Source organism: Alexandromys fortis, unplaced genomic scaffold (genome assembly GCF_014885135.2).
Source record: "Alexandromys fortis isolate MF-2015 unplaced genomic scaffold, M_Fortis_MF-2015_v1.1 scaffold_5, whole genome shotgun sequence".
NCBI classification, from domain to species: domain Eukaryota; kingdom Metazoa; phylum Chordata; class Mammalia; order Rodentia; family Cricetidae; genus Alexandromys; species Alexandromys fortis.
The window spans coordinates 17274408-17283209 of record NW_026067924.1 but is presented as its reverse complement, the minus strand read 5'-3'; the positions used below and the strand labels follow the sequence as shown (position 1 = coordinate 17283209).

Sequence of the window (8802 nt, the reverse complement as noted above, 5' to 3'; positions counted from 1 at the left end):
GACAATGGGGATGTTCTATCGGGAACTCATCAAGGCCAGCTGGCCTGGGTCTGAAAAAGCCTGGGTTAAAACTGGTCTCGCTGAACATAGCGGACAATGAGACTACTGAGACCTCAAGAACAGTGGCAATGGGTTTTTGATTCTACTGTACCTATTGGTTTCGTGGGAGCCTAGGCAGTTTTGTGGATGCTCACCTTACTAGACCTGGATGGAGGTGGGTGGTCCTTGGACTTCCCACAGGGCAGGGAACCCTGATTGCTCTTTGGGCTGACGAGGGAGGGGGACTTGATTGGGGGAGGAGGAGGGAAATGGGAGGCGGTGGCGGGGAAGAGACAGAAATCTTTAATAAATAAAGAAAGAAAGAAAGAAAGAAAAGAAAGAAAGAAAGAAAATGGGGCATAGAGGGATTTGAATGTGCTACAGAAACATGGCAGTGACAAATTTTTAATGATGAGTGTAAAAGAAGAAAAACACTGACGTTGCAAACTGTTTGGAGAGAAATGATAAAAAAATAATAAACAGTAAACTGTGCGTGACGGTTTACTCCAGCACTCTGGAGGCTGAGGCAGCAGGATGACCACATGTTCAAGGCCAGCCAGTCTTGTATACACATTGAGTTCCAGGTTAGCCAGAGATGCATTGTTAGAGGCGGCAGGGCAAGCAGTGATAGTGTTTACAATTTGTAAAGTCAGAAAGTGTATTGAGAAATGATAGCTGAGCCTGGTGGTGTGTCAGTACTTGTATGCTGAGGCAGGAAGATCTCAAACGTGAAGCCAGGCTGAGCTGTTCCATGTCTCAAAAGAGAGGAAGGTGAGAGGTAGAAGATAGTGTACTATGATGTCATCTGTGTGATAGATCATAGCAACATTCTCATGATTCTGTGTCACACGGATGATGGTTTAATTTTGAATTTCCCAAGTCTACCAATGCCAGGTGGGCATGAGCTCTTTCCCTTGGGTTTTGTGGGTCAGTTTTAGAGAACTAGTTGATGAGTTTTTTACATTAGATCTTACTTTTGTAAACCACATTGTTTTCTTCTGCCTTACCTAAGAAAATTTGACAAGGCAAACGAGTTGAGTAGTTGGTATGAATGCAACCTGTTTCTTCAAGACTTTTTTCAAGAAATCAAATTTTGCAGGAACGTATTTTGGCCAGCCTGCTTCTACTTTATGTGGCACACAGCACTAGGGGACTCATACTCAAAAAAAAAAAAAAAAAAAAAAAAAAAAAAAAAAAAAAAAAAAAAAAAAAAAAAAAAAAAAAAAAAGAAAGAAAGAGAAAGAAAAAGGGCTGAGCAAGACGTGAGGAGCAAGCCGGCAAGCAGCATTTCTCGTTGACCTTGAAGTTCCTGCCTCCAGGTTCCTGCCTGAATTCCCTCAGTCATGGACTGTTACCTGGAGGTGTAAAATGAAATGAGCCATTTCCTCCTCAAGTTGCTTTTGCTTATTGTGTTTTTTTTTTTTTTCCTTTTTTTCCAGACAGGTTTTCTCTGTAGCTTTGGAACTTGTCCCAGAACTTGCTCTTAGTAAACCAGGCTGACCTCGAACTCACAGAAATATGCCTGCCTCTGCCTCCCCAGTACTGGGAATAAAGGCATGTGCCACCAGCACTCGGCTTGGTATATTAAATTTTAAAGTCAGGTTTTAGAAGACTACACAAGTACTGTTCCCTTCAGATAAAACCCACAAATGGTGAGAAAAAGCAGCATAAATTAGAGATAGTATAGAATAGAAACATAAAGAGAGCATGCTCAGAATGCAATTGCAGGATTTTGAAGAGGACTTGGCTTGCCTGAGTGGAAGAGGAAAAGGGATGGCCACCTTGCAGAGTCACTAAGTTTATGTTCAGAGGATGGGTGAGGGCTGCAAGGGTATCCCATGCACTGCTGTTTAAGTGATGCGCTTACATTCTGTTATATAATTTCAGTGTTTAAAATGTAAACGGATCAGCTAATCTTTTGTTCAAATCTGACAAGAATTATCCCCAAACCAAACAGGTAAGGAAAAAAAATATTATGGAAGAATTAAAGTTACAGAGGAAAGATGAAGAATTCAGTTACCTGCTCAGAGAGTGGATAGAAGAGGGGAGAATTCCAAAGCAAAAGAGATGAAACTAAGCTTATACACAAGCTCTCATAGTGTGGCAAAAAGATGTTCAAATAGAGATTAAAAAAAAAAAAAACAGCCAGCAGTAAGTGATTTGTGGCAGAATAAATTGTTTTTCAGAAACCTCATGAGAGATTTGACAACAGCAAGCTTTTACTGAGAGAAGGAGCTCTGAAAGTATCTTATTTCTGCTGTTGTGACTCCTCAGCGCCACGGAGATGAGCGGCTTGGTCTCAATTAGGTGGCTTATCTGTTAGTCTTGGGAAATTAGTGTTCCAGTTGTGTTTCTGCTGAAGTGGTTGAAAAACTGCCACAGGGCTACAGAGTGAGATCCCATCTGTCCTCACAGAAGCCGGAAGAGAATGAAGGGAAGCCTGAGCTTAAAACAGAATCTTAAGTAAAGTAAGACGCGTGGGAAATCCCATGTGGGCCATAAGAGTGGTGTCGGGAATAATGCGGAGTTATTGTATGTGGACTTGGCAGCCTCCAGAACTGTGGATATGTTCTTTGTTTATATGCCACCCAGAGCATTCTTTTGGCTATGACATCATAAGCCAACCAAGGCAGCCTCCTGCAGTCTGCCCTCAGCAGCACAAGTGACACGTTAACTTTCATTCCTCTACTTGAAATCTTCCCATGGCTTCCTGCCTCAGAGCTCTTGTGGTAGCTCAGAATAGCATCTGCTATCCGTACCCCTTTCTGTTTTTCTTTCCTCCAAAATCGACATCATTTCTCCCTAATTATCTTCTACTCCCCGCCCCACCCCGTTAGCCCGGCTCTCAAGAGCACCTTTCATTCATCCCTCTTCACGGGCTGCACCTCCATGTTTTTCTTCTCTATTACTCCTCTTAGCACATGCGGTACCTACTGTAGATTATATCGATTGAATTCCCCACAGTGCTCACAGCCATCTCGCTTCTCGCTTCCTCCCCCTACCCCCTTCTTCCTTCTGTCCTCTTTTTGACAGGTTCTCTTAACCCAGGCTGGACTGGAGCCCCCTAAGTACCCAAGGCTGGATTGGTACCATATTCCTGTCTCAGCTTCCTGATTGCTGCAATTATAGATAAATATTATAGATATACAACACCATCCTCTGCAGAATTCAATTTTTTCTTTACAGGATTGATGCATTCAATATTTCATGTATTCAAACCTACAAGTTTAAAGCCATAAAACCCAACATTTTCAACATAGAGAGGGAGAGGAATAACAAAAAGAAAAATGAGCCAAGCATCTCTCTGAGTTTTGCAAACAGAATGGCTGGCTGTTCACTGGAGTAAACCATTACCAGAAAAAATTATCTGCTGCCACTTCCTGGATGAGATTCCTCTGCCCGCAGCACAGCCGTAGGCTGAGCCCGTTGGACTCAGGCTGGGGTAATGAAATGTAAACAGAATTAATACAGCAGTGTAGGATGGAGACCACAGTATCCTCACTCTGCCCTGCTGAGAGCAACGTTTTGGGTCCCTCTGGAGACCACTTTAAAGTGTGTGTGTGTGTGTGTGTGTGTGTGTGTGTATAAAACTTTATGGTCTGCTCCTAATTCTGAAAATGTGGCCTTCCTATACATTGATTGTCTTAATAATAAGGACAGTAAGCTTAAAGGGGGGATTTTAAAATGAAAAGATACATCAGTATTTGAATAAATAATCAGCAGATTCCCCCCCCCCCCCAACATTTAAAGAAAATAGGCAAGGTGTGACGGCTCACCCCCTAACCCCAGAAATCACAACGCTGAGACAGGAGAATTGTCCTGAATTGGAGGCGAGTCTGGGCTACAAAGTGAGAACTTATTTCAAACAAAACAAAACAAAACTATTAGCTAAGCAAGAAAACAGCCGCGATCAAAAGGGAAAGATGGAAAACGAGAGTAGGGTAAATATACCCCCGACACCGGGATTCGCAGCAGAAGTGGTATGAGGATTCAGAAGTCAGAGAGTGGGCTTCTGCCGGGTTGGAAGGTGTCCTGTACCGCGTTCCACCTTTCAGGGGACTTGCTCTGTGGGAGCAGGGGGCCTGTGGGGCTGGAAGTGAATGAAAGCTGAGCGTCTTCATAGGCAGTTGACATTCTTGGTCTTTTCAAGAGCATTCTACGTGGGTAATACACTATAAATTGAAATTAAATCTATAGTAAGAAAAAAAAACCTAAAAATACATTAAAAAAAAATGAACAGAGTGACTGTCAGACATTAAATAGCAGTTTATTGTAGAGGTGTGCATCGCAGTTGGCTCCATGGCTTAGTTGGTTAAAGCGCCTGTCTTGTAAACAGGAGATCCTGGGTTCGAATCCCAGTGGGGCCTGACGAGCATTCTTTTCTTCCTGAACCTTTCAATGGAGCGGTTCGCCTTCTTGAGATTGGAGGGATAACAGAACCCAGACTAAGCACCACCTCTCTTTAGCAACAAATGAATAGGAGACAAAGAATAAAAGGGGAACCGAGCACTAAGATCCTTTTTACGAGCGCTGGTTTGCACGTGCGCTCTGGGGCGCACAGTGGCCCGGCAGTGGGAGGGAGGGGCACGGGGCACCGCAGCTGATTTTCCAAAACTAGAAACGGCTTCGCCCAGCCTGGCAGTTGCTGTGGGACTTGGAGACTCGAGCAGATTTGAGGGAGCTCTGACCGATGGCCAGTTATAACAATTTGGAAAGAGCACCTTCTGCTGCCCAGTTCGGAGGCTTCTGCTCCTTAAGCAGAGAGAGCTCCGGTTGTTCGTTGAGTGAGTGAGTGAACGATTTGATGCCTCCTGTCTCTGTGTTTTCTGCCTTCAGGGTTAAAGGCAGCCTCTTTCTCGTCCGCCTTCCCAGTTTCCTTCAGTTTTCTTGCTTGCTTTGCGATTCAGTAGCGGGTTTGGGTCTAAGTCACCTGGAGTCTGGATGGCGCTTGGGGATTGAGGAATGCTTAGTGTAAACTACTGGTCCAGCGCCGGTGCAGAAGGGGTCGCAAGTACAGAAGGGATCCTTCAAAACTTTGAATCAGTCGGCGAGGGGAGCCCACTTCTACCCATTTGGCTTCCCGCCACCTTGGCTTTCCTGTTCCAGCTCAGGTTTCTGTGCTGAAGAGTCCAGAGACTGTCCTTAGCAGGGATGCTTTAAGTGTTTTAGCCGGGCGGTGGTGGCTCACGCCTTTAATTCCAGCACTCGGGAGGGAGGCAGAGGCTGGAGGAGCTCTGTGGAGGGAGGCAGAGGCTGGAGGAGCTCTGTGAGTCTACAAAGTGAGTTCCAGGACAGCCAGGGCTACATTGTAATTTTTTTTTTTAAAAAAAAATCCTTATTTTGTTTGTTTATTTGTTTATTTGTTTGTGGAGCCAGGGGTTCTCTGTGTAGCCCTGGCTGGACTTGAACTCACAGAAATCTCCTGCCTCAGTGTGGCTATTTCTCAGAAAATTAAGAACCAACCTTCCTCAAGACCCAGGAATACCACTTTTGAGTATATATCCAAAGGATGCTCAACCATGCCATAAGAACATGTGCTCAACTATGTTTATAGCAGCTTTGTTTGTCATAGCCAGAACCTGGAAACAACCTAAATGCCCCTTGACTGAAGAATAGATAAAGAAGATGTGGTACTTTTACACAATGGAGTACTACACAACAGAAAAAAATGACATATTGAAATTTGCAGGCAAATGGATGGAGCTAAAAATCATCATATTGAGTGAGGTAACCCAGGCCCAGAAAGACAAATATGTACTCACTCATAAGTGGCTTTTAGACATAAAGCAAAGAAAACCAGTCTATAATTCATAATTCCAGAGAACCTAGACAACAATGAGGACCCTAAGAGAGACATACATAGATCTAATGCACATGGGAAGTAGAAAAACACAGGATCTCCTGAGTAAATTGGGAGTATGGGGACCATGGGAGAGGGCTGAAGGGGAGAGGAGAGGAAGGAAGGGGAGCAGAGAAAAATGTACAGCTTAATAAAATCAATTAAAAGTTTATCATGTTTTTAGGTCTCAGAGTAAGTTTGGATCCTGGTTGTACATTGACCCTTGTCAAGCTGTGTGATAGGACACTAAGGTGGCCCACGTTCAGAGGTTGTTAGACCCCGCTTTCCTAGAGCACAAGGAAAAGAAACCGCAGAATCAGAGGAGGCGGTCTCCGATTGGTCAAGCTTTTTAGAAAATCAAGTTTCTTCCACACTTCCAAAGTTGGGGAAATGAGTCCCAGATGACTGGAACCTCAGCATGGCTGAGGAAGAAACGGCATGGTGTTTCCCCGTGCAGTTTGGCAGCTGGAACCTTCGGAAGCAACGTGACTTGCGGTCCAGGACAAGGGTCTGTGTTAGATTTCTCTGGGGATCAGGACGGATAGGATGAATATATATACATATCAGCTTGGAAGCTGGGGGCTTCCGTGGTGGTGCAGTCCCACGATGGCAGTCTCACGTCAGAGAGCCCACGGGGCTGGGAACCTAAGCAGTCACACCCTGGCACGGAAAACCTAGAGAATTCGTGGTCCTTAGGGCAAAGATGGGAGCCCGGAAACACTGAACCAAACCAGCCACGGTGAATAATCTCCCTTCTACCTAGTAGGTTTGTTTATTTGTTTTGTTTTTGTTTTTGAGTCAGTGCTGCTACCATATTCAGGGAGAGTCTTTCCACATCATTTAAGGCAATCAGAATTATTCCTCAGGTGAGGCTCCCTACGTCCGCGATTCTGAGTGGCAAGTTGACAATGGATCGACCGCTACACTCTACTCCCTCTCCAGGGGTCACACTGGAGAACGCCTAGCAAGGTCTACCGACTGCGTGGTTAGCTGGGGACAGGCGCGCAGGGCAGGGTTACAGAAAGGGTCTTTATTCTCCCTTTACGGGATTATCGCTTATTCCCAGAAGGTCTCAGATCTGACTAAACTGGCCAAACACATGGAGCAAAGATTAGAGAGAGAGATGATGAATTCTTTTTTTTTTTTTTTTCTTTACTAAATTCCTATTTCTTTACTAAAACCCTTATCAGTTGAGAGGCACGTGGAGCGATACGCACTTTGGGGCGTTTGGAGAAATCTGAAATATATTCTTGGGTGGGAGGGTTGTGATTTTGTTTGTTTTGAGACAGAGTCTCTTTTTGTATCTCTGGCTGTCCTGAAAAACACTGTGTTGACAAGATGGTCCTACCCGCCAGAAATCCGCCCGCCTCTGCTTCCAGAGTGCTGAGATTAAAGGCAGGAGATCTGCATTTTACTTGCTACTGTGCTACGTCCAAGGTGTGACTTGGACTTTTAGAACATCAATTTCGTCTTTGGGATCGTGTTCACCACAAAGAATGTGCAGTTCAGCTAAAACTAAAGACTGTACAGAGCCAGCCGGCTGCTCACGTTCTAGCCATTTGTTACACTTTTTCACCCTTAAGCCACCGTAGGACCACGTGGCCTAATGGATAAGGCGTCTGACTTCGGATCAGAAGATTGAGGGTTCGAATCCCTTCGTGGTTGGTATTTTTTCACCTCCCCTTTCTGCCGCTTCTTCCTGAATTGTCTCTCTGTAGTGACCACTCGCTTACAAGGACTGTGTGATGCACGGGGTCTGCGAGTTTGGAGACGACTGTGTTTCAGACGGTCGGTGCGGCCAGCAGAGCTGGTGCATGCGCACTGTGGGGTGGGAAGGGCCTAATGGATACAGTCTGTGAGAATGTTATTTTTCAAGTCCATTTAAAGGGTTGCCCCATTGGAAAGGAAAATTTCTCACAGCTCAAAAGAGCTGGATCACCCACATTAATCGGGTGGATGTGGCGGAGTCTGAGAAACCAAAATATCTGAGGAATCAGAGAACAGACTTTTAAAACTCTGAGAAGATGGACGCGCCAAGAGGACAAAAGGCTTCTGCAAAAGGACACTAATCCTAACAGGTGAGTTCAAATAGAGGAAATGGACACATCATTAGAAAATATGGTGAGTCAAGTTACATTCAAGCTAATTATGAATAGTCTTAAGTGATGAAATAAAATTGGGCTATTTGTCATTTCCCCTCCCCCGTCCTGAGACAGGGCTACCTTGTAAGAAGGTCTCATACTCTTTATATTACCAAAGATGACCTTGCATTCTTGCTCTTCCTGCCTCCACCTCTTGTTTACAGGAGCAGACATCAATAATCTCGACCCCCCCACCTAATAAATAAAACACCAAACAAATAAACAAAGAAAGAAAGAAAAAAGAAGGAAAAGAAGAAAGGAAAAAAAGGAAGGAAGGAAGAGAGAGAGAGAGAGAGAGAGAGAGAGAGAGAGAGAGAGAGAAAGAAAGAAAGAAAGAAGAGAAAAAAAAGGAATGTTCCCGAATACACAGGATGATGCGGTGGTGTCGTTTTCTTTTTTTTCTTTAGTAAGTTTTTAATTAAAATAGAATTATTTTGTTTTTCCCCAATTTCCTCCCTCCAGTGCCCCTCAGCTACACTCCTTTGAATCTTTCCGATGTTCTTACCTCCACACTCAAGTTCTCAAGTTGATACCTCTTTTTCTTTCATTGTTGTTACATATGTGTATATGTGTGTGTTGTGTGTAACCTATCGATTCCATTGTTATTTGATGTGGGAGTGTCATATCAATCTGTTGATTTCATTGGCTGAGCAATAAAGAAACTGCTGGCCTTGATAGGTTAAAAGATAGGTGGGCGGAATAAACAGAATAGAATTCTGGGCAGAAGAGGAAGTGAGGTCAGACTCTGCGCTGCTTGCAGAGAGACTCTGCTCTCCAGAGCAC

The 8802-nt window shown here is 44.3% G+C and overlaps 2 non-coding genes across 2 annotated transcripts; both read left to right on the top strand.

Annotated features, from left to right (window-relative positions):
- Window positions 1-4332: 4332 nt before the first annotated feature.
- Trnat-ugu (transfer RNA threonine (anticodon UGU)) lies at window positions 4333-4406 on the top strand. Its single transcript has one exon. It is a non-coding gene; the product is annotated as a tRNA-Thr (tRNA).
- A 3064-nt stretch (window positions 4407-7470) lies between these two features.
- On the top strand, window positions 7471-7543 carry Trnar-ucg (transfer RNA arginine (anticodon UCG)). The gene has a single exon. It is a non-coding gene; the product is annotated as a tRNA-Arg (tRNA).
- Window positions 7544-8802: the final 1259 nt, after the last annotated feature.